Source organism: Hylobates moloch, unplaced genomic scaffold, assembly GCF_009828535.3.
Source record: "Hylobates moloch isolate HMO894 unplaced genomic scaffold, HMol_V3 SCAFFOLD_11, whole genome shotgun sequence".
Taxonomy (NCBI): Eukaryota; Metazoa; Chordata; class Mammalia; order Primates; family Hylobatidae; genus Hylobates; species Hylobates moloch.
In genome coordinates, this window is record NW_026652286.1 from 79,037,710 (window position 1) to 79,062,339 (window position 24,630).

The window sequence follows — 24,630 nt, forward strand, 5'->3', positions numbered from 1 at the left end:
CCTACAGGGTGGGAAACCAAATATTTGATTTTTCTTCTTTCTCCAGTCTCCTGCCTGGACTCTCAATGGCTCAGCTCAGCTAGAAACCAGAATGCGTAAGAACTCTGTTGATGTAACCCATAGAGGTCAAGCTCCCAGGGAGCAGAGAATAAGTTGAAGAAAGGTGAGGCTCACAGTGAATCTAGAGGGGCATGTGGAGGACATGTGGCATAGGGTGAAAGTAATGTTGTTTCTAGAATGCTTGAGAAGTTGGTTCTCCTAACGGTGGTACGTGAGAGTTTCCCCTCCTCTCTATCTTCATGAGAAACTTCATGGAACACGTTGCTCAATTTTAGGTATTCTTTTTCTTGATAAGCTCTTGATTACCACAAGAAAAGTTGGTAGAAACAAACAAACAAAAAAGGTTAGTTTGAAAGAATTACATTTAGTGAATTCATCCTGGATCCTATTACCTTGGGTCACTACTTTTAGAGCTGATTAGACAAGGATCAATATCAAATTCACTGATAAAAAATTTGACCCATCTCTACTCTTGGCGTTCTATGTCATTTTTGGTGATACTTCAAAGATTATTAAAATGGTTCTATAATCACAGCTGCAGATGTTTTCAGTGCTCTGGCAAAGGGTGATAGGAAGAAATGAGGAGAATCTAAGGGGCAAGATTAGCAAGTTTCTTCATCATACATGGCACTGGTTTCCTAATTTGTAGGGTTTGGGACTGGATAATCTCTAGATTCCTTTCTAAATTAAGATCCTATATTTTGGTTAAAAAGAATGTTCATCTACTCTGGTGATAACAATAATTTCAGATGCCACTATTTGCATATTGAAAGCCCTTGAAGACAAAAAGGTCATGTGGGTATACTGGATGAAATCAGCCACAGGGATGTGTTTCTTATGACTAGTCACTTCTGCTGAACTCCCTTTGTTGACCCAGTGATCACACAGCAACTATCAGCTTGCTGACATTTTCAGTCTGTTTATTGAGATTGAGAATTGATCTTAATTACCAATCTTGAGATTGAGCTACCCATCTCTCTTATTTGTTAAATCTCCCTTGTCTGATAATAGCTTTGGCCCAATAGACATTTTATTCCATTTATGTTGCTAGCATCAGTGTAAAAGTAATTCTTTTCAGTACATCTATCCTCATTCATGTCCATTAACTCTGATAGTATTTATTTGTATGCAAAGCACATGTTCAAATGCATATGTATAAGCACATCTGTTATAACTGTCCCCTTTTTGATTGCCCTGTGCATAAAATCCAGCCTCCTCTATCCCTTATCACAAGCTCCTTATGGTCAGAGAAATCTGGAAATCCAGTAGTTCTTAATAGACCACCTTGCATACAGTGTTCACTCAAAGAGCATTTGCTGCTCCTTAGCTGATAATCAAACAGGAAAATAGAGGCTAGGCTCAATCCACCCCTTAGCCACTGCTTTGAATTTGCCAACACATGCAGCCTCTGCAAGAGCAGTTAATAAGTGACGGGATTGAATTAGGTGTCCTTCCGTGATGGAAATTTTAATGAGGTGGGTAATGAACCAAAGGTAGAAAGAATCAGGCAAAGGAAGAAACTAGAGATGCATGAATAGTTTGGAAAACATATAACCCACCAGAATGATAGTGCCTGGACTAAACCAATGAGTTCTTAGGATATTTCTAAGCAATGAATATTTTTTAATGGAGTCATGGTTGGTCTTTTCAAAAGAATAAACCCAGAGAAATAGGCATGCAGTTTAGAAAAGTCTTTATTTAGTTTTTCTTACCTCTCAGTAACTAATTTTTCTTGAATATTTGAATGTGATATTTTCTAAATGTTAGAACTTCAGAGTCTACTAGAGAAAACTGGAACTAAACATTTTCAAGGGTATCCTTTTTCCTACATTTTAGTCCACCTGCCATTCATCTTGACTGTTAACACAAATAGCAACTGTGTCAAATTGGCGAATATACTCCTGAGGTTGTGTTGCAATAATTAAATTGTGAGGGTGACTAAAAGATAGAAGGAAGAAATACAGTGTCAACCTATTTCTGGGATTTTTTTTTTTTCTCTTAGGAGCCTTTATTTGCCTGCTGCTCTTTTCAAACTGTGTATTTCAGCTGGAAGATTCCAACAATTTTTTTTCTAGGAATCATGAATATTGTATATTATTTGTAAGGGTCCCTAAGGGCATCTGAAATTAAACAGTTGATCTTGGGGATAAGGAGAAAATTCAAATGTAATTTCAACTTAATTTAGCATTTAGGCAATGTGGTATGATAGATCCCAGGCTTTTAACTGGCTTTGATTTAAACCTAGTTCTGCTACTTATACGTTATACATCCTCAAGCAAGTAACTAACGACCCTCTAAGACTCAGTGTACTTATCTGTAAATGGCGTTTAATTTCTCTTAGCTTTAATATACATTTGAGAGATTAAATTAATTTCAAAGATAAAAATTTTCTAGGTAACAAAACTGGGATATCTTTTCGAAAACCCATAAATTAGGGAGTAGAAACAGTAGAAATAAAAAGGATTCAGAAAGGATATTTTGATGCCTAATTAGAAAGCTAACATGGGTATTTCTTTTCTAATTAAAATAATTATAATTTTAAAAACACCTCACAGAAAGTAGATAAAACAGTAATGGAAGACATCAATCAGCTATATATTTACTAGAGATACTCTGTCCAAAGTAGCTTCTATTATTTTTTGCCTTGCTTCATCGACAAGTTTTGCTTTCTGAAGTTTATGAGAGAAATACAGAAACATGTCTGGTTTCCTTTCCACTAAACAAGAAAAAACTGGTTAGTAAAGTGGAAAATGAGGGCAATATTTGGGGAAAAGTGTAGTCCTTAATAGCCAAGAAAATGAAAACTAGCTCATATGTTTATTGTAAATGCTTATTGTAAAATAATTTTTTCAGGAGCAATTTTTAAACGCAGATACCCTAATCCCATTGCCAGCGAATCAATGGGGATGGGTAGTCCAATAATCTGAATGAAACGTTTCCCATGTCAATCTTGTGTTAGCTAGAATTTGAAGCAGATGTCCTAGACAACAGAGTAACAAGTATTATAAGGTTCATAGAAAACCATAAACCTATAAGGGGAAGATAGATCTGGAGAAATTGGAGATTCTCAAATTGGATTCTGATGACGAAGAAAATAGGGAGATCTATAAAGAAACATCTGAGGCACTCACATTTTTAAAAGACTTGTAGATAAGGTGGAAGGACAGATATGTTAACCAAGGACATAGTGACATAATTTTGAGGATGTCAAATTTACATGAACTAAAAGTCCAGTGGTTGGGACAAATAGAGTAATATTAAAAATCACAATAACTAAACAGCATCCTCAGCTACTTTTTTTCCCCCTTTCTGTTTCCTATAACTGACAGCGATCTTTTTAATTAGGATAAAGCAGGTTGTTAGTTAAATATTGCTGCATAACAAACAACCTCAAAATCTCAGTGGCATACAGCAATAAGCATCTATTTCTCTTTTATATGTTGGCAGGTGGATCCTCCTCCTGGGACCAGCAACCAGGCCAGAACATGTTCTCAGGAGAATGGCAGATGTATAGGAAAGAATGCCCAGTCGTATAAATCAATGCCAATGCTCTGTTTGTACCATTTCTGCTTACATTCCATTGGCCAAAACAGCTACATGGCTGAGCCCAAAATCAAAAGACCCTTTTTAGGAGAAGCAACATTTTTGTCATTGTGAAGTTGAAGGACAAAAAGAATAGATATAAGGAAGAGCAAATAATTTGGGTCAATAATTTAATCTACCACAAACACTGATGAAATCATAATGTAATACCTATTTTTATTTTATTATGTCATAAAATTGAATGCCAAAGTATTAAAACATTTATTTTCTGGCTGAGGAAGCTGATCAAAAATATGAAACCTGTGTTCTGACTTTAAACTTTGTTGTCTCTCCAATGGAAATATACTGCCTCAAAATATCTGAGGCATAATTACATTGCTAAATAAATATATTCAAATTTTTTAAATCCTTCAAAATATATTCATTTATTTGTTCAATATTTACCGAGCTTCTGCTATGTACAGGTACAGGGTTCAATCTAAGGATTTGCTAGCAAAAAAATCTGGTTCTTGATTTTAAAAGCATATAGACTAGTAGCATTGACTTAAAATGGAAAGTTACCTAAAAATTTCCAAATACCTTGTTAATTTTGTAAAAAAAAAATTCCACTTAAAAAAGCTGAATACAGACCCAGTAAATGAATACTTAAGAAGGTGAAGGTTTCAGAGTCAGTAGTAACGAGGAGTTGTATGGCATAATGGGGCGGGGGGAACATTGGATTAAAATCAGAGCATGTGCATTCTAAGGTCTAAATCTGCCTCTTAATAGCTGTGCTGACATTAAGAAAGTCATTTACCTCCTCTCAGCTTCTGATTTCACATTAGTAAAATTGGGATAATAATATCTGTTCTTCCTACCTCAGGTAAATGTTACATATCAAACCCGTGAAAAATATAAAATGCTTTAAAATTGAAGCACTATTAAAACGTTATTAAACAAGTATCAGAAAACAGATAAAATAATAGTCAAACTTGCTGGCACAAATCTAATCTGGCACTCTGCAACTGTATGTTACTTCTCAAAGCACCAGAGAAGAAAGTTAAAATAACTGTTTCAAAGGACCTTCTAAATGCTATGACTCTACTTCTGTAGACAATTACAAAAAAAAAAAAAAATTTTTTTTTCCTCTGGACCGCTAGAGTTTGAATTTGTTGCCATATTGCAGAAGGCTGAATGAATATCAAACACCAACATATGTTCGTGTTTCAGCATCCCATGTGGAGGAAAACAGCTGACTTCACTGCTATTTTTGATAATCTGTTACTCTGGTGAAACTAGATACTCTTCCCTCCTCTGGAAGCTGACTGGAGTTACTTAGAATGGGATCCATTATTACTTGTGTTTGAGTTTTAATTAGGAATTAGCATTTCATTCAGGGGCAAAAGCTCACCTTCATAGAATCCTGTGTTCTGCAGTCAAAGAGCTTCTCTGAGATCATTCTGTAGTGAAACAAAGATGCCTTGTCTTATTTTATTTCTGACACTAATTGGACAACTTCAATATCTATAAGCATGATTTTGTTGTTACAGCCTCTTAATTTTAGCCTCTTACTTTTTTTCACTTTTTCTGGTCCTCAGTAACCTCCACATCCATCAGTAACCCTCCCTGGATCATATTATTCATACTTCCATCCTTAAATAATATACCACCTCTGAAATATTCACTTCTCTGCATACCACACCGCCTCCCATCCTTCTAGCTTACCTGGTGTGGCTATTCCATTCCAGCAATTATTCAACCTCTGCAGAGTTTTTTCTTTTCTGAATTTGTTTTTAAATAAACTGTTTAATTTTAGACTAGTTTAGATTTAAAGAAACATCAGAAGAGAGTATGGAGAGTTCTCAGATGTCCCACATCTAGTTTCCCCTATTATTAACTAACTTCTTATGTTAGTGCAGGTACTTCGTCACAATTAGTGAACAATATTGACACCTTATTTTTAAGTGAAGTCTCTATTCTGTTTTCTTTAGTTTTTACCTAGTACTCTTTTTCTGTTTGTTTCAAGATGCCTTACAGACTCCTTTCCATGATGACGTTTACCTATCATGTTTTCTCAGGCTCTTCTTGTCTGTGACAGTTTCTCAGACTTGCCTTGACAGTTTTAAAAAAACACTGGTCTTGTGTTTTGTAGAATGGAGATTTGTCTGTTGTTTTTCTCATGATTTGACTGAGGTTGTGGGTTTCAGGGAGGAAGACCACAGAGATGTACTGCCATTCTCATCATATCATATCAAGGTTGCATAACTATCGACATGACTTATCATTGTTGATGTTAACCTTGATCACCTGGCTGGAGTAATGCTTGTTAGTTTTCTTCACTATAAAGTTACTTTGTCCCCCTTTTCCATACTGCAGTATCTGGAAGCCAGTTACTATGCACAGCCCACACACAAGAGGTAAAGAGTTATAGTCTACCTCCATAAGAGGTGGAGTATCTACATAAATTATTTGGAATTCTGTATCACAGATTTATCTCTTCTCCCTATTTATTTATTTAATATTTTGTTTACATCACTGTGGACCCAAGGACATTTGTTTTATACTTTAGGTTATAATTAAAAGCTACCATATGTATTTTGTTGCCCAAATTGTTCCAGCCTTGGCCATTATAAGCTCTTTTAGTTGGCTTTCATGTCCCTTTGACATACTTCACATCCTTGTAGTTATTTTATTTTCTGGCACTTTCCTACTTTCTAGCAATACAAGATGCTTCAAGCTTCAGTTACATATTTCTTGCCACAGTCCTAGAATTGGACATCTCTGCAAGGAGCCCTGGTTTCTATTATTGGAGGACAATGTTAGAAACAAAGATTAGGGCACTACCCTAGAGACTTTGATTCATTAATCTACTATTTTCTCACATGAATGAGCCTCTACTTTTTCCTCCTGTATTCTCATTTCCACTCTTCAACCGATTACCTAATAACTCTTTTCTTCTCAAGATTGATCATCCTGATCAATTCTTTTTACCTTTACTTGAGGATCTTGCCTCATATTTCATACTTTACTGAGTAAATAGATGCAAAAGAAATCTCTCATATTTTTATCACCAAAACTACCAATTGATCCATTTTTATCTAAATTATGCTTCTCCATCCAACACTGAGGTTGATATGTCTACATCTAAGGACAGAGAGAATGAGAGAAAGGTGAATTTCTTGTTATTCCATTTACAGAATTTCACATAATCCCCTTGCTTCCAATATCACACTCATCCTTGTACACAGCTATTTCTGTGCGCCTGATTTCCCTGAGTCAATTGCTCCTCAGATTCAACTTCTTCAGGGAGTAAATATCCATCTTCTGCCTGGGCGGAGGCAAAGTATCACTGGTAAGAGGAGAGGAGATGGAGTTCCTACTGTTTCAGCCCACTTTAAATGCTAACCTTGAGAGACACATAGACCCACTGTTCCTTGCACCTTTCCAGGTTCTTTGGTTTGAAATCCCTTTGTTTGGCCTCCACTCTCTCACTTTGTTCGGCCTCCACTCTCTCACTTTGTTCCACTTCCCTTACCTCCGTCTTTGCCCATCCCCAATCACTTAGGTTTTTCTTTCTTTGCTAAAATCAGTTACCATTCATACATTCATAAATATGCTTTTCATAATCCAGAAGTTTTTACCTGCTGTTTTCTCATCTCATCATCTGTAGGATTTCTAATTTTCATATTCATTTATTCCTATTTCAGTGAGACTCTGGGAAAGAGGTGAAATAAAGAAAGATGCCCAATCTGCCAAGCTTTATCAAAGTCTCAGTGAGATTTTGAAAAATCCTGCCGTCTTAGATCAACTCTTTTTAAAAATCACCTATTTGCTTCCCCAACTTCCAGGTTCCATTATCATTGTTAAATCTGAATGAGCAAAATCTAGTGTGAAAAACCTTTTGTCCTTAGGCCAAAGAGACTTTGTTTGGGTTCCTAATTGTTCTGTCTGTGGTCATATAACATCAGATTTAGGAGCTTAGTCTCTGAATAAATTGCTGGAGTAGCTTGTTTTATTTCTTACTATCACTTTGACTTAACTTTTTTTGTCTTTAAATGTGTATTTAATAATATAGCCTTATAATTTTGTTCTTTCTAATAAATGAATTTATGTGAAATACACTAACTCATTTAAAATTCAGAACAAACCTATGAGTTCCATATTATTTTCTTTGTATCACAAATGAAAAAAAGCCTAAGCTTGAGTGGTTTAAGCAAAGTTAGGTGTTTGAAACACATTAATTTTAGAAAAAGAAATGACCTCAGAGGGCGTTATTGGTGCAAAATACAGATAACTCTCCTCTCTGTTTTTTCTCTCTCTTTCGTATTGTAGGCACACTGAATTACTTGCCTTTCCCAGGTCATAGCAAAAACATGGGCATGTCTGTACTTTGGTGAATGCCATTTTTCTCTGCCTGTATTGAGCATTTGCTCTCCATGCTGTGTCTGATGAAGACTGAGCTCTGAAATCTCTGCCTCACAAATGAGTTTCTTGGAGACAGCGACAAGGCCTATATATAGTTCCTGGTACAGTGTCTGACACATTATAGGTACCTATTGATTACACAATTAACAATAGCTATAATAATAGTAATAATAATAACATTAGGTTGGCACACAAGTAGTTGTGGTGTTCACCATTATTTTCAATGGCAAAATTGCAATTACTTTTGCATCAACTTATAATGGCATTCACCTGCCAATTTATTCATCTTAGACACATTATGTAAAAGATACTAACATAAACTTTTGTGATAGAAGGCTAAGTAGATAGATATATAGTTGATGGATTCTATCCAATATTCATTAAAATGTGTAAGTAAGGTGTATTCTTTTCTGTGGCTGTTATAATGAATTACCTCCTGTGGCTTAAAACAACAAAAATGTATTCTCATTGTTCTATAGGCCAAAATCTATGTTGCACTGCTCCACAGGCTCTAGGAGGAATTCCATTCCTGCTTTTGGCTTCACCATCCCTTGGCTGTGGCTGCGTCATTTCAGTCCCTGTCTACGTTTTCACATGGACTTCTCCTCTGTGAATGTTTTTCTGTTCCTCTCTTTTACAAGGACACATGTGATCAACTCTCTCATCTCTAAATCCTTACCTTAATTATACATGCAAAGACTCTTTTTCCAAATGCTATTCACAAGTTCTAAGGATTAGGACTTAATATGTTTCAGTGGGCATTATTCAACCTATTATACTAGGTGTTCAAGTCAGAGTATTTGCTTGCAAGCAACAGCAAACAATAGAAATTGACCTACGTTGTCTTAGAAGAGCAGAAATTTGTTGTAGTATGCTACAGAAGGTTCACAATTGATTGGTTATCTAAAGGTCAGTTTTGGAAAATTATAAAGAACAAGGAGGTGGGTGTTGAGAGTCCAAGTGATAGCAATAGGAGGCAGCCAAATGTCTAGGCAGATAGGGGTGGGTCCTGGGTGAAACCCCACCTCCAAGCCAAAAAGAGCCGCTGAACGACTGGACTGCTGGTTCTGGATTAAACCTGCAACCCAGAGTGAGGACTTCTGTTCCTGTTTGCCCGCCCTTCCCAGATTGATTCTTTCTGAATAACACCTTTTAACCAATCTAATGTTGCCTTTTCCAATGCTATCTATAGCCTGACCTCCTGCTATTCTGAGCCCATAAAAAGGCCTGGACCCAGCTACATGGGGAGGAGAGAACCACCTGACTACAGGGGTGGGGAACCACCCCCTCATCGCCTCTCCGCTGAGAGCTGTTCCGTTGCTCAGTAAAATTCTTCTCTGCCCTCCTCACCCGTCAATGTCCAGCATATCCTCATTCTTCTTGGGTGTGGTACAAGAGCTTGAGAACTGATGAACCAGGGTAGAAGCTGTAATACAGGCAAGCTATGGCATACCAGCATCCTCAAGGGAGGGGAGAATGGGGCTCTACCACAAATAAGTATTTCAAACAAGGGGTTTGGGGTTAGATATTAGACACTAAAAATAAAAATTTTTAAAATTGTCCCCTAGGAAGAGTAACTATATTCTTCAATTAAAAAAAAAATGAAGAAACTAATACTCAATTCAGTAAGTATAGGAAATAGGATAAAAATCCCAGGGCTGCATAACGCCATAGATTACATTCTTTTCACTCAATGATGCTTCCTTCTGAAGTATCAAAATTCACTTGGCTTATAGAAAAGTTTTAGAATAATGATCAATTGTATATATCTTCCCTAATTTGCAGAATAAATAAATGTCAAAAATTCAAGTAACTAGTTTGAATGAGAATCAGGCCTTCACTTCATAGAGTGCAAAAACATTCAAACTTCATTCTTTAAATATTAAACAGTGCCCTTTAAAATCACATTATAAAAAGTCAGTTTTTTTCAATAATGCTGTCATTATTCAAAGCAATTTTGGAACTCATTCCTATTTTTAAAATTACTACCAGAGTTCCCATATTGCAACTTTATGTCTTAAAGACCAATCAAGCATGTTTAAATTACATTATTGTGCCTATTAAAATTTTTCCTTTAAATGTCATTCTGGAAAAAAATGATTATTTCAAAAAGCGATTTTTGACATAAACTTTAATCTGCAGGCCTTTGTTCAGAACAATGCAGGTTGCTACAGAAACCTTAAATGCAGATTTCATGTCCTGCAAAAATTTAAGGGAAGAGGGAGAAATCGACTTATGATGATATTCATGACTTGCCAGCTTTGTAACAAAACAAAAATCTTTATTTTGTAATTGAAGACACTAAGAAAGTTTATATACTTGTTTCAAAATCTTAAACCTAGTAAACATTTTTAATTCTGCGTTAACACAAATTTTAAACTTAAAAAAAAGATAAGAGCAAGTGGAGTTACATCTCAGTTCTCTTTGAAAAAAAAAAAGATAGCTTGTAAAGTATAGTGAGGGGAAAGAATCATGGAGTTTCTTTTTTGTTTGTTTGTTTATTTGTTTCTCTCACTTAATGTAGAATTGAAAGATGCTCCTGGAAACAGTGGTGGGAAAGAAGGATGTAGACTTCAGTAGCAAGTAACACCTTCATTGTCTTCCAAGGAAAAGCAAAACAAGGATTGTCATTTAAAACAAGTACTTGGTGAAAGAACTATGAAACTGCATATGGTCATTTTTTTCTATAAGAAAATGCCCCTTAACAATTCTAAATTTAATCGTTTTAATGAACATTTTTCTTTTTGATTGTTTTTAAGATAGTATATGAAAGGGAAAATGCTTCTCTCTCTCTCTCTCTCTCAGTTCACCATTAAGTGACTCTAATTTTTCAGACAAAATCAGGACATATAACCTGAGATTTGTTGGGATATAGTTATAAATATTGAAATCAGGATCATTTGGGGGAATATCAAAAGTTTACTTAATGGCTTCCTACACAAATCACTTGATATTTGCTGGTTCCTCTGCCTAAATGCCCTTTTAATCTGGTAGCTTCTACTTATTTTTACGCTTAGTTCTATAAGGCCTTATTCAGGATTCCTAGTAATATTGACGCTATCTGAACCATGTTATAATTATTTATAAACCTCTATCACACATATCCATGAGTGCCTCAAGGATAGGACTCACCTATTATGAAGCTTTCCATTCTAAATGCCAACTATAGCACCTGATGAAACTTACTAAGTTATCATTAAATATTTTTAGAGTAGATACATGGTATATCAGAATGAATAGATGAGAGAAGAAATTGAATGAATAAAATTCTATCTTACTTGGGAAAGGTAACTGTTTAAAATATGCTCATTCACGAAGTCAATCATATGTTTTCTTTATTAACTCTAGCTTTTACTTATTGTCCCTATCACTTGTATTGGTTATTTTGTTCACATTCCTAGGAAAATGGTAAGAAGAATAGCAAAGAATGAATATAAAACAGCTTGAAACTTAAGATTGATAAAAGAGACTAGCCCTGTAATAATCTCTGTCATATTGAAATCCTCCCCAAGCCAGTTCCTAGAGCCACTTAAATACCTCTCTCAGATTAGGAGGGACTTTGCCTCTGAGCTAGGGAGTCCAGGGCTCAGAGTCTGGTACTCAAATGGCAAACATGAGAGTATATTTGAACTCTAAACAAGTTGAAGCCATTCCTTGACACTTAGCAGATTTTTCCCACATAACAAAGCATTGACATCTGCAAAGCTGTGGAGCATTGCTACTGAAAATTTACTGGAGAAGCAAACATTTTCTTGTTTTTCTAAATGTGAAAAAATAAACATTTCTGAAGTGTGTGTGTGTGTTTTTTTTTTTTTTTTTTTTTTTTTTTTTTTTTTTTTTTTGGTGTATAGATGAGAGGTTTCTATGTTGCCCAGGCTGGCCTCGAACGCCTAGCCTCACCTCCTTATGCTCCAGCACAACAGGCCTGAGCCGCTGCGGCTCCTGGTTTTTCATCTGAGACTTCAGAAAAGTGTAGCAGGTGAAATTCTTGTCTCAGTAGTAGTGTTTTTGAGGAGAAGGAGAGGCAGTTGTTTATATTTCTTTTTTTGTTTGTCTGTTTGTTTGAGATAGAGTCTCACTCTGTCACCAAGGCTGGAGTGCAGTGGTGCGATCTCGGCTCACTGCAACCTCCGCCTCCTGGGTTCACGCCATTCTCCTGCCTCAGCCTCCCGAATAGCTGGGACTACAGGCACCTGCCACCACGCCCAGCTAATTTTTTTATATTTTTAGTAGGGACAGGGTTTCACTGTGTTAGCCAGGATGGTCTCTATCTCCTGACCTTGTGATCCGCCCGACTTGGCCTCCCAAAGTGCTGGGATTACAGGCGTGAGCCACCGCGCCTGGCTGGCAGTTGTTTATATTTCTAAGAAGATTGAGACATCTGATTTCTTCTATGTGAACTGGTAGCTGCTTTGTGAATATTTATAGGAATGACAAAAATCTCAAAGAAGGTTAATGAATATACAAATTTTCTCATTTGAGTAAAGGAAAACTGTAAATCCTCCTACTAGGTTTTTCAGCCAGGGGATTATCAAAGCCTTACGTTTAGGCAAAAATGATTATTAAGTCAATTAATAGGGAGTCAAAACATTGGTGCATGCTATTTATATCCATTTGAATTAAGCATATATTTTCTAATTTTGCCATGTGGAAGAGCTGGTAATAATACACTATATTCACCTACAGTTACTGATAGAAGTCTGGTTTTCCTTGTGAACTATAAACTTCTTGAATACACAGGTCAGATCTGTACTGTTTTTTAGCTCTGTTGCTGCTTTCTCACTGTATACACAGTCACTGCCAGGTGCTGATATAACTAAAGGGTCAGCTTTTTCTTTTTAATTACAGGCTATTTCCTGCTAATATTTTGGAGGAAAGAGGGGAGAGGTTTTCTGAAACTCTCTTCTGAGTTATCCACTTAATCACTACTTCTGGGAAATGCTTGATTTCAGATCTGGGAGAAGAAATATAGAAGATAAATCTGGAACATTGTGTGCCACAAAATAAGAAAACTGTGAAAGGAAAATGAGGCATTGTCAAAATGACACATGAGCCAGCTTGGGTAGACTTTCACTATCCAAAGGTGAGACAATTATAGAATCAATAATAACTATGATTGATTAAAACACATTTAAGATATAAAAAGCCATGCATTGTTAATATTTTAAAGAGAGAGAAACAATAAAATCTCTTGGGATATTGGATAAACATTAGAGCTTGTCTGGGCACCAAGTCAATATTCTGAAAATTGTCACTGAAGGGAAAGAATTAGGCATTTACCTTGCCATTCTGAAGTAAACTGTATTTCAGGGTGTCCCAAAAGTCCTGTAGGTATGGAAAAGTGTATTGTATAGAAACAGTCAGTTAATAAATGTAGAATTATGGTAGAATTAGAAAAACACTTTGCAATCTCTAATGAAATAACTGACTAAGGTAATCATCATCAATATCGAGGTTGATGGGTAATTTATTGTCTAAATTAATTACTAATTTATTAGATTAGTAGTAATTTATTAGATTTATTAGTAATTAGTAATTAATTATTAATTTATTAGAGTAAAATAGTTACTCTAATAAAATAAAGAGATACTTTGTGAGAAAAAAAGGGTGCACTATTGATAATTATGCCAGGAAACAGGCATAAACTGGTGCGATTCCAGGCAAATATATGTCAGGTCAGCCTGTACTGGGGAACCTGACAATAAAGAGAACAGGCTGTCACTGGCTGAACTCACTGATTAATTTTAGCAGAATAAAGGTAAGACAATAAAACCTTATATGCCTCCTGATATGAGGTAATATGAAGAATTCAGCATTGTCTATGTTGCATTGTATACATATATAATATCTCAAATATGTGTATATATAAGTGTGTATACGTGTATAATATTCAAGAATTTAAATCTTATCCCCAATATACAGAAAATACAGGGGATGGAGAAGCAAGTCAGATGGTACCATGGGGAAGTATATTTGCTGATTACTACTTATATGACTAATAAATGCTTACATAGAACCATATTCTACAGGATCACAGATTTAGGCATGTTTTCTGTAACCTGGAGAACTTTTCTTAGTGGGCTCAGAAGAATATTGAAAGTGGTAGAGTTTGATGATGTGTCACTTTCTTTCATGGTAGTGGCTTTTGAATTAACAGTAATGTTTAAGACCTAGTATCACAAAGAAAACTTATAATTATGTTATAGAGATAAAGCCAATCTTACCATATGAAGTCAAATAATTATTCAACAGATGATCTACTTTTAAAACCAACAAAATAATGCTTCAATAATGAATGCTATTTTCAAGACAGAAGTAGGAACAGTAAGTTCTGTAAGGATTAAAAGTAAATAAATTCCATTTAATCTCAGCGGACCAGGAAAGCTTTATAGAAGAGATAAGTTTTGAGCTTGGCTTTTTAAAAATTGTAGAATTTATATAGAGAGAAAGAAGAGAGAATTCCAGACAGTCAGAAGAATATGTGCAAAAGCATTTAACAGCCAAAGATATTTGACAGTTTACAAACAAGCTCTACTGGAGTAAAGTTAATGGGAAATAAGACTGGAAAGATAGGTTGCTAATGCCTTCCTGGGTCCCTTGCATAGTTCCCCCAAGCATTCAGACCCTGTCCATCATGGAGGCATATTAAACCACATAGCTCAGTAGCTCACTAGAGTAATAATGAGTCAACCCTGTTACTGCACATTATAGAACTTTGTGCTTCTGGTTTTCTTGTTCTCCCCTACTTTAAGCCAGTCTTTTAGCTAGCTCTTGCCTGAGTGTTTGCCTCTTGGTGTTTCAGAAACAGACAAATCTTTCATGAGATCCCAAACAAGCCCATTCCTAATATGTCTAAGATGTAAAATAATAAAGATTACAGATTTGAATACACTTATTTTATTTATGCAAACCCAGACTTCAGACTTCTAATTTTAATGGTGCTTTGCTATTCTAAAACAAAGATATTGATTTTTATTATTGATTGTTCTTTTTAAAGTCCGTTTCTAATATTCCCATTTTTTTTGTTGTTGTTGTTGTTTGTTTTTTTCTACTCTGTCTAGTGAAAGTAAGTTTTCTTGTTTGCTTTGTTTAATTGATTCAGGAGCTTACTTCATTGACCATTTTTTATGAGATAGGCTGATTTCAGAATATGTGCTCTGATTGTTTTAGCTAATTGCTCTTAATAATCTACTGCCGTGCAAAACTGGCACGTTAACGTTTTCATTAAAGGCACTGCTAACTCCAAATAATCAAAGCAATATTCATCATCCTTGGCCACTGTGCTGCCAACCTTGCCCACCACATGCATGTGAGCAAATGAACACAGGTTACATTAAAAACTAATAGAGTCTTTGGTTGCTTAACATTAGTGGCTCATTTGTTTGCAGGGAACAAATATCTTATAACACTAGGTCAATTAAAGTTTATTCTACAAATACCAGTGATCTGGAAACTAAGCATTAACAGGGCTGAGGCAGTCCCAGGGACTGGATACTCAGTGTCTCTCTGTTACCCTCTTTTAGCATCTCTACTTTTCTCTGTGAATCTGCTCCAGGCCTTTCTATATCAATCAGGGTTTTTTCACTTTCCAAAATTCTGATCCTTCAAAATTTTGTCTTTGCATTACTATGGCCATTCCAGTCTGAATTCTTTCCCATGGGATGCCTCCATGCAAATGTTGCCTTCTCTTTCAAATAAATAGTCCTAATCTAAGAATTCCCAAGGAAGAAATTGATTGCCTCATTATATCTTACCACACCAGGCTATGGATTTTAAATGTGAGATAATACAGTAATTTGTTGACTTGCCAGTTGACTATACTTGGGTCAATTGTACAACCTTCGTCTGATAGTCTATGATTGAAGAACCAGGAGATTTTGCTACAAAATATGGTCGCTGTTCACTTATCAGTGCCATGGGCAGAGATATTTGTTTTTGAAGGGAAAGTAGACAGGGTCATCTTGTTTTAACTTGTATGCTTCCAAAGATTGAAAACTTATTTCAAGGGGCTATTAGCCTGCTGAAAAGCACTAGCCCTGAAGGGAATATCATCTTCAATTGTGTTCAATATTTATTTGTTTTTTTTAATATGTTTGTTGGCCATATAAATGTCTTCTTTTTAGAAGTTTCTGTTATTTCCTTTGCCCACTTTTAGTTTGTTTTACATCACTGATCATTAGAGAAATGCAAATCAAAACCACAATGAGATACTATCTCATGCCAGTCAGAATGGCAATTATTAAAAAGTCAAGAAACAATAGATGCTGGTGGGGCTGTGGAGAAATAGGAACACTTTTACACTGTTGGTGGGAGTGTAAATTAGTTTAACCATTGTGGAAGACAGCGTGGTGATTCTTCAAGGATCTAGAACCAGAAATACCATTTGACCCAGCAGTCCTGTTACTGGGTATACACTCAAAGGAATATAAATCATTCTACCATAAAGACACTTGTCCATGTATGTTTACTGCAACACTATTTACAATAACAAAGACATGGATCCAACACAAATGCCCATCAAGGATAGACTAGATAATGAAAATGTGGCACATATACACCATGGAATACTATGCAGCCATGAAAAGGAATGAGATATGTCCTTTACAGGGACGTGGATAAAGCTGGAAGCTATCATCCTCAGCAAACTAACACAGGAACAGAAAGCCAAACTGCATGTTCTCACTCATAAGTGGGAGTTGAACAATGAGAACACATGGACACAGGGAGGGGAACAACACACACTGGGGTCAGTCCAGGGGTTGGGAGCAAGGGATGGGAGAGCATTAGGACAAATACCTAATGCATCCAGAGCTAAAAACCTAGATGACAGGTTGATAGGTGCAGCAAACCACCATGGCACATGTATACTGATGTAACAAACCTATACGTTCTGCACTTGTGTCCTGGAAATTAAAGTAAAATTTAAAAATATATATTTATGTTGTATTGTGAGGGAGAATAGTTTATGAGTGTTCTCAATTGCCTGGGCATTCATTAAGATATAAATAACAGAAACAGATTTTGAGAGCTAAAGCACAACGTGAATGTATTAATGGAGTATGTCTATCTCAAAAAATTCAGAGCACAGCCAAGCAACTAAGATTTGGGAAAAACAAAAATCAGAATTTCTCTGGGAATATCATGAGTGCTACTTTTTAAAACTTCCCTCTAAATACTGTAAGTAATGTGACTCAGTTACACATAACTCCTACCCCTGTGTTTCTGAATTTAAAATTCTGGATTCCTAAGACAGAATAATTGACAAATATATATATATATACACATACACATATACATACACACACATATACATACATACATATATATATACATACATACATATATATACATATATATATATATATGTCAGCTGTTCACCTTTCAATAGTCTGCTACAGGATCAATTAGCAGAAACATGGCTTCTGGAGTTTCTCCTGGCAGATGCATGGGCAATTTTGAGAGAAATAAACACTAAAGCCAGAAATTAAAGTCCAAACCCTTTCACAGAGTACTCAAATGTGTCAGTGTTCTTGTCTCACTCAACCTCTATTTTCAGCCTCATGTTTTACTACTTATTTTCCCTTTCCAGATCTTTATTTAGACCACACTGTATTACTTGACAGTGACTGATTATACCATTTACCATCAAACTTCTTGTCCCTGCTCATACTGTTCCCTCTGCATGGTAAACGTATCTAGAACTGTCCCAACAGCACCCCATTTTAAAATTTTAATTTCTATCAATTAGTTTAAAGGCATAATCTTCCCAGAGACAACCACTTGCAATTGTTTGGCTGCTTGTTTTGATATTTACGTCCATATTCCTAAATAAAATATTTATACTGCATTTTACATTTTTTTTCCAGCTTCACATCTAATTGTTGAACTCCCACGATGGTAGCTTCCTCCAACTACACAGGCTTTCCTCCCTTCTCCATGCTTCCAAGATAGTTTATATCTTTATAAGTTTTCGCTTGATAACTAGTCAATGTATACATCATTATATCCATGTAAATACTATTCACAGGTAAACCAGGTAATATACATTTACTTTTTGTATAATCTTTTATTTTTTCTTGGAGTTAATCATTGATTCATTTTTGGTTGCTTTATTTTCTAATTACTTGGTACTAACATATCCACAAATTCTCTATCATGGGTATAAATCATCCTGATATGTTTAAACATGCTGAGTAATCTCACCATTTCATCTTTTTTTTTTTTTTTTTTTTGAAACAACCCTTCTGGAGCCTTTCTTTCTCCTAATAAAATATGGATCAGCTGTTTCCTAGAACTGTGGAAACCTAATTAACCTTGGATATCTATTTATAGTCTTTTTAGGGATTCCCTCTCCCTCTTTTCCTGTATTCTATTATTTTCCTCTCCTGGTTCCCTCCAAGTGCTACATGAAAAAGCATGGGTGGTGAAATCTGGAGAACTTTTATGACTGAAATGTGTTTATTCTATCCTCCCCCTTGATTATTTCGGCTACATGTAGAATCTTATGTTGAAAATCATTTTTCCTCAGAAGTTTGAAAGCATTGCTCCATATTAATTTAGCTTCCATCTTTACCATTATAAATTTGATGCCGTTCAAATTCTTGACACTTTGCATATATATTCTGTCTCTCTCCCCAACTCACTTTCTCCATCTCATTCCTTCTCTCTCTTATTCTCTCCCTCCCTTCCTCATCCTCTCTCATCTTTATTTCTGTCTATTTCAGATTTTAGAATCTTCTCTGTCTACATGTTCTCAAATTTCTTGACGATATCTGTTGCTGTTTGTGCATTTTCTCATTCGTTTTGCTAGACACTTGATCAGCACTTTCAACTTGGAAACTTTTTCCCTTCGTTTCCAGTAATTTCTTTTTATTTATTATTTGGTAATTTACTCCCTTTAGATATCTCTGTTGTGTCTGTTTTCAACTCCTACTTTCAGTTTTAGAATCTGTGGGATTCATCTTACGTTTTTTCTGTGGTTTTTTTTTTTCTCTCCTTTTTCCTATTTTGTTGTCTTTTTCTTGTTGTTTTACTTTCTTGAGAATTTGTTCATGAAACTCCCTCAAAGGAAAAGCTTGTGATGAATATGTGTGAATGTCTGTGTGTTAGTTGGATTCGTAATGCATAAATTATGAATATTTTGCAGAGTGCCCCTATTAATTCTCTAAATAAAGGTTTGTTAATTGGTGATTCTTTATACTGTATTTCTCAGAGCAGTCAAATACTTAGGATTTTATGTTACAATCAAAACCAAGATACAAATGTCCTAAAAGAATGCTAAAGCTGTCAAAGTTTCTGTTTGTATTGCATATTAACATCATTTGGCTACTGTGTAATTAATTTAGAAAAATTAAAATGGTCCTTTGCATCATTTTCTTGATAAACCCATTCTATGATGACCCACCTTGTTATACAAATAAGGAGGTAAAACTAGTTTTTGACGTGCTTTCCTTTTAAATGCCCTCTCCAACTCTGACCACCCTGGCTATCATACAGCACAATTATGCCTGCTACTTCTCCCCACATAAAGACCCTCCTGTCTACAAGTAATTGAAGGTTGATGATGATCGCCATCAGGTAATATGTCTGCAGTTGTCCAGAAGCTCTCTTTTCCAATGCCTTAACCCAAAGGATAGTGATTAAAGTGGCACTAGCAGTCATCTACCCCTCTAGGGGTAGACTGGAAGAAGAAAACATTTGGAGCCTCCCAGATCACATCATGTAGGTAGGGCTGCCTGACTCATCTACTGTATGGAAAGCTGGAATACAGAAGAAAATGAATGAAGTTACCTTCTCCCAAAGCCTACCTCTTCAGGAATATTCCCTTTTAGTAAATGGCATGGTCTAAAACAATTCCTAACTCTTCCTTCTCACTCGTTCTGTTGGTCACCAAGTCCTTTATTATACCTTAAATGTCTCTGGAAATCCTGATATCTTCTCATGTTCATTGCCATTCCTGAGTTCATATCCTAATAATTCATTTCCAAATTACTGCAGTAACTTCCTCGTTGTTTTTCTATCTCCAGACTTGTCCACATTTGATTCATTCTCTATTCTACAATGTTTTTGCTACAAAATACACAACTGACACCTTCAGCTTAAATTGTTTTTAGAGGCTGCTATGACTTTGAGGAAAACTCAAACTCTAAACCATGCCATTGAGGTTGTGACATAGCTGGCCTCCTGGGTCCTTTCTCACTTCTGCTCATGCTAATTTATGTTCCAGCCAGGACTGATCACATAATTTGCGGGGCCTAGTGCAGAATGAAAATACAGATACCTTGTTCAAATATTATTAAGAATTTTAAGAAGACGACAAGAAAGCATGTAACTAAGTGTGGGGTTCTTCTAAGCACAGGACTTATGTGACTGCACAGGTTGCATGACCATGAAGCAAGTCATGACCTGCACGACCAATATGCCATCCTATTTTATTTCATTTTTTTAGCTTCTTTTGCTCCGACTGTTTCCTCTGCCTGCTACCCTTTTCCATTATTACCAAGCTAAATCCTATTACTCCTTACAAACTCAGTTCAGATATCTTGAACTCTCAAAATACTTTTCCTGATCTCACCCCTCCCCTTACTTCCTGCTTTGATTAAATATCCCTCTTCTATGTTCCTAGGATACCCTGTATGTATGTTTGTGATAGACTCTATCATTAAATTGTTTATATCTTTCTCTTTCAGTCTGTACACTCTGACTTTCCCCTTGACATCCCAGAGTCTAGAACAGTTCTTGGCACACAGTATGTGCATAAAAGTTTGTTTAGTATAAAATTAAAAATAAATGTATTTTAGAATTAAAGCTCAGGATTTTAATTCAGTGTTTCCTTTCATAACAGCACACATAATTATTCTTTTTGCACATACTTAGGAGTGCATATTTTGCTGGCGTATATCAGGTAAAGTGTTAAAACACAGACCTCACTATATGTTATGAAGATTAGAAGGAATAATTTGACCTGTAAAATTGATATGAGTCTATACTATAGCTATTAAGTACACAATTTTAACTCAGCCCTCTGATGCGTATATTAGCCTGGTGAATGATTACTTTTTCAAAAGCTTGGCATATTTTAAAAATACTGTAGGGATTTTTAAAAAGAATATGTTTCTTAGTTTCTTACTAATGTTCGGAGTGATATTTAGTGTCTAAACTAAGAACCAGAGAAATTGATCTATCAGTATTTACCCTTTCCTAGAAGGCTTTAGCTGTTTTTTGCTCTTACTGAAGATGTTATATTTGTAGTAGACTTTTACAGCAAAATACGGTCTCCTGTGGAGTCATTCGGACAAATACAAAACCCCCTTTAACTCAATTAGGTAAACTGTGCAACAATTTTATTCCTGTTTTAAAGAAGCGGAACTCTAACTGCCTAACATGGTGGATACCCCAAATTTACTCATTCATAGTATTTTTTTAAGAATAACCTAATAAAAAGTAAAACCATCTCATTTAATTATTTCAATAAAAAGAATAACCTAATAATCCAATTAATTACTCGAGGTATTTGAAGCTAAAGTCTTTTCACCAATGTATTTTTCGATATCTGAAAATATATTGTACTTAAAATTTTCACTTAACCTCATATCAAAATTATGTCCCTGTTATTAAAAACCTTATTATCATAAGTATTAAAAATTATATGTTTTTTTGTTTTTTTTTTTTTTGAGACGGAGTCTTGCTCTGTCACCCAGGCTGGAGTGCAGTGGCGCAATCTCGGCTCACTGCAAGCTCCGCCTCCCGGGTTCACGCCATTCTCCTGCCTCAGCCTCTCCGAGTAGCTGGGACTACAGGCGCCCGCCACCACGCCCGGCTAATTTTTTTGTATTTTTAGTAGAGACGGGGTTTCACTGTGGTCTCGATCTCCTGACCTCGTGATCCGCCCGCCTCGGCCTCCCAAAGTGCTGGGATTACAAGCGTGAGCCACCGCGCCCGGCCTAAAAATTATATGTTTTTATGTGAAGATGGCATTATTAACTTATTATTTCACTTTGTGTAAGTTTTCTGTTGTTGCTAAGTTTTTCTGAAATGAATAGCATTATAATAAATATATAGTAAATACATATAATTGGGTCAAATTGCATTATCAAATTGCTTTCTACAAACATTGTACCAAACTACATTTTAAATATCTGTGCATTGATCATTTCTAACATGTATTTTCTTTTTCTCTCAATATTTTACAAAACATTTACTAATTCAGTGAAAATATTGTTTAAACATGTATTTGATTATTTATGAGATTTGAGACTTTTTTTTTACAAATTTTTATTATTTGCTTACATTTGTTTGAATACAAAAGGAAGTAGTAAAACTTTACATTAGTATCACTGTATTAATTATTTCCCTGAGCCATTTTCCCACTCCCTTTGATTAATGGAATTCTAAATAGTTCTTGCCTTATAGTACATTCTGGACTCCTCTTTTTCTTTCTTCCTCCTCTCTTTGTCTCTTATATGCTTATATTCTCAGGCTTTCTTCTCTTCTGCCTATACAACTCTCCCCATTTGATTTCATCTGCTCTAAGTGCTAAAGAAACCATTTATATTTTTATCTTCAATTGACGTGTCCTTTTCCTTCCTTTGAGCTTTAAACACAGATTGCCAACTGTTTACTGAATGCCTGTAGTTGGCTCTCTGACAGCTACTTCAAAATTAACAAATCTAAAATTTAATAGGTCATTTCCCCCATCAAACTTGAGCAGCCTCAAGCTTGCACCTTTCTGATGTTTCAGTCATTGGATAATCATATAACCATCATCCAATAACTCAAAGGCATATATTATCAGCCTTTAAACCTTCAACTATCAGATTTCATCAATTATAATTTTGAAATATTTCTCAAATTGTGTTCAAACCCACTGATATCATCCTTGTCCAAAACATGTTGCCTGGACTATTTAAATAATCTCTTAGCTGCAACCCTCCATTTCCAATCAATTTGCACATAACAGTGAGAATTATATTCTTAAATGCATATTCTATCATGGCACTCTCATTCTTAAGACCTTTAAGACTTCAGCTTCCAGCCAATATGGAGTAACCAAGACTAGATTTGTCTCCCACTTAAAACAACTAAGCATGTTGACAAAAAATATGAAATAATAGCTTTCTTAAGGTAGATGTCAAGCAATGAGAGGCAGTGACACCTGAGAGACAGGAAATAAATTGCTCAGTCACAGCATGGAGAATTTCTAGGCATACAGTAAGATATAGGAGAGGAGATAGCTGCACAGAAAAATAATTGCTAAAATCTTTCAAATATCCTTTTCAATAATTCAAGAAAGAACTGATCAACACGTGTAGGTGAGGAAACTCTAAAATCTTCCTTCCAAAGCTGAAGGAAGAATCACCTGAAGAAATTAAGATTAGAGAAAACAGCAGTGGGAATATTTTATTTTGTCCTTGGCAGAGTGGAAAATCTTCTATTCTGGAAGTTTTACATAGGGCATTACATAGAATACACAGAGGAATTGACTTAGTGAGGAATAATTAGGACTAGACTAAAGATTACTCTGACGATACTTAACCAATCTTAAAAGCAAGACATGAAATATTTCTCGAAAATTAAGGTATAAAAAGTCATTTTTTGGCTGGGCACAGTGGCTTACGTCTATAATCCTAGCACTTTGGGAGGCTGAGGTGGGTGTATCACCTGAGGTAAGGAGTTCGTGACCAGCCTGGCCAACATGGTGAAACCCTGTCTCTACTAAAAATACAAAAATTAGCCAGGCGTGGTGGCGCATGTCTGTAATCCCAGCTATTCAGGAGGCTGATGGAGGAGAATCGTTTGAATCCAGGAGGCGGAGGTTGCAGTGAGCCGAGATGGCGCCACTGCACTCCAGCCTGGGTGACAGAGCAAGACTCCATCTCAAAAAAAAAAAAAAAAAAAAAAAAAAAAAGTCATTTTTTTAGACACAGAAAAGCTGAAAGAATTTATCACCAGCAGAGTACCCTACAAAAAATATTAAAGGAAGTTCAGACAGAAGGAAAATGCTACCAGATAGAACTACACATAAGAACAAAAAGCATTAATATGGTAACTACCTGGGTAAATACATAAGATTTCTCATTATTATTTAACTTACATTAAACAATCATTAATTTTTAAACAAAATAACAATATAGGGTTGGGTTAATAACTACGTGGAAGAAAAATGATGAAAATATTGGCACAGAACCAAGAAGGGATAAGTGAAATTATATCAATATAAGGATTTTAGACTATCTGTGAAATGATATAATATCACTTACAGATAGAACATGCTAAGTTGAAGCTGTTTAATATAAACTTGAATGTGACCACTGATATAACAAGGCAGGGTCATAGCTAATAAGCCGGAAAAAAGGACATGAAATGAAATAATTAATAATAATCCATAAAAAGAAATGAAAAGAGGAAAAATAGTTAAGAGATGGAACAAATAGATGAAAAGCAAGACGATAGATTTGACCTTAATCATATTAAAAATCAAATAATTATAAGTGGTCAAAATACACCAATTAAAAGGCAAAGATTTGACAAGTTGGATTTTAAAAAGCAAGGCCCAGCTGAATGTGGTGGCTCACACCTGTAATCCCAGCACTCTGGGAGGCCAAGGTGGGTGAATGGCTTGAG

General features: G+C 35.5%; 1 long non-coding RNA gene across 2 annotated transcripts in view; it reads left to right on the forward strand.

The window, feature by feature from the left end:
• Positions 1-24,630, forward strand: part of LOC131384592 (uncharacterized) — a 244,446-nt gene that overhangs the window by 173,306 nt on the left and 46,510 nt on the right. For both annotated transcript variants that reach the window (XR_009215597.1, XR_009215598.1), the window contains one exon: positions 12,960-13,090. This is a non-coding gene — a long non-coding RNA (uncharacterized LOC131384592). The remainder of the gene's footprint in view (positions 1-12,959; positions 13,091-24,630) is intronic.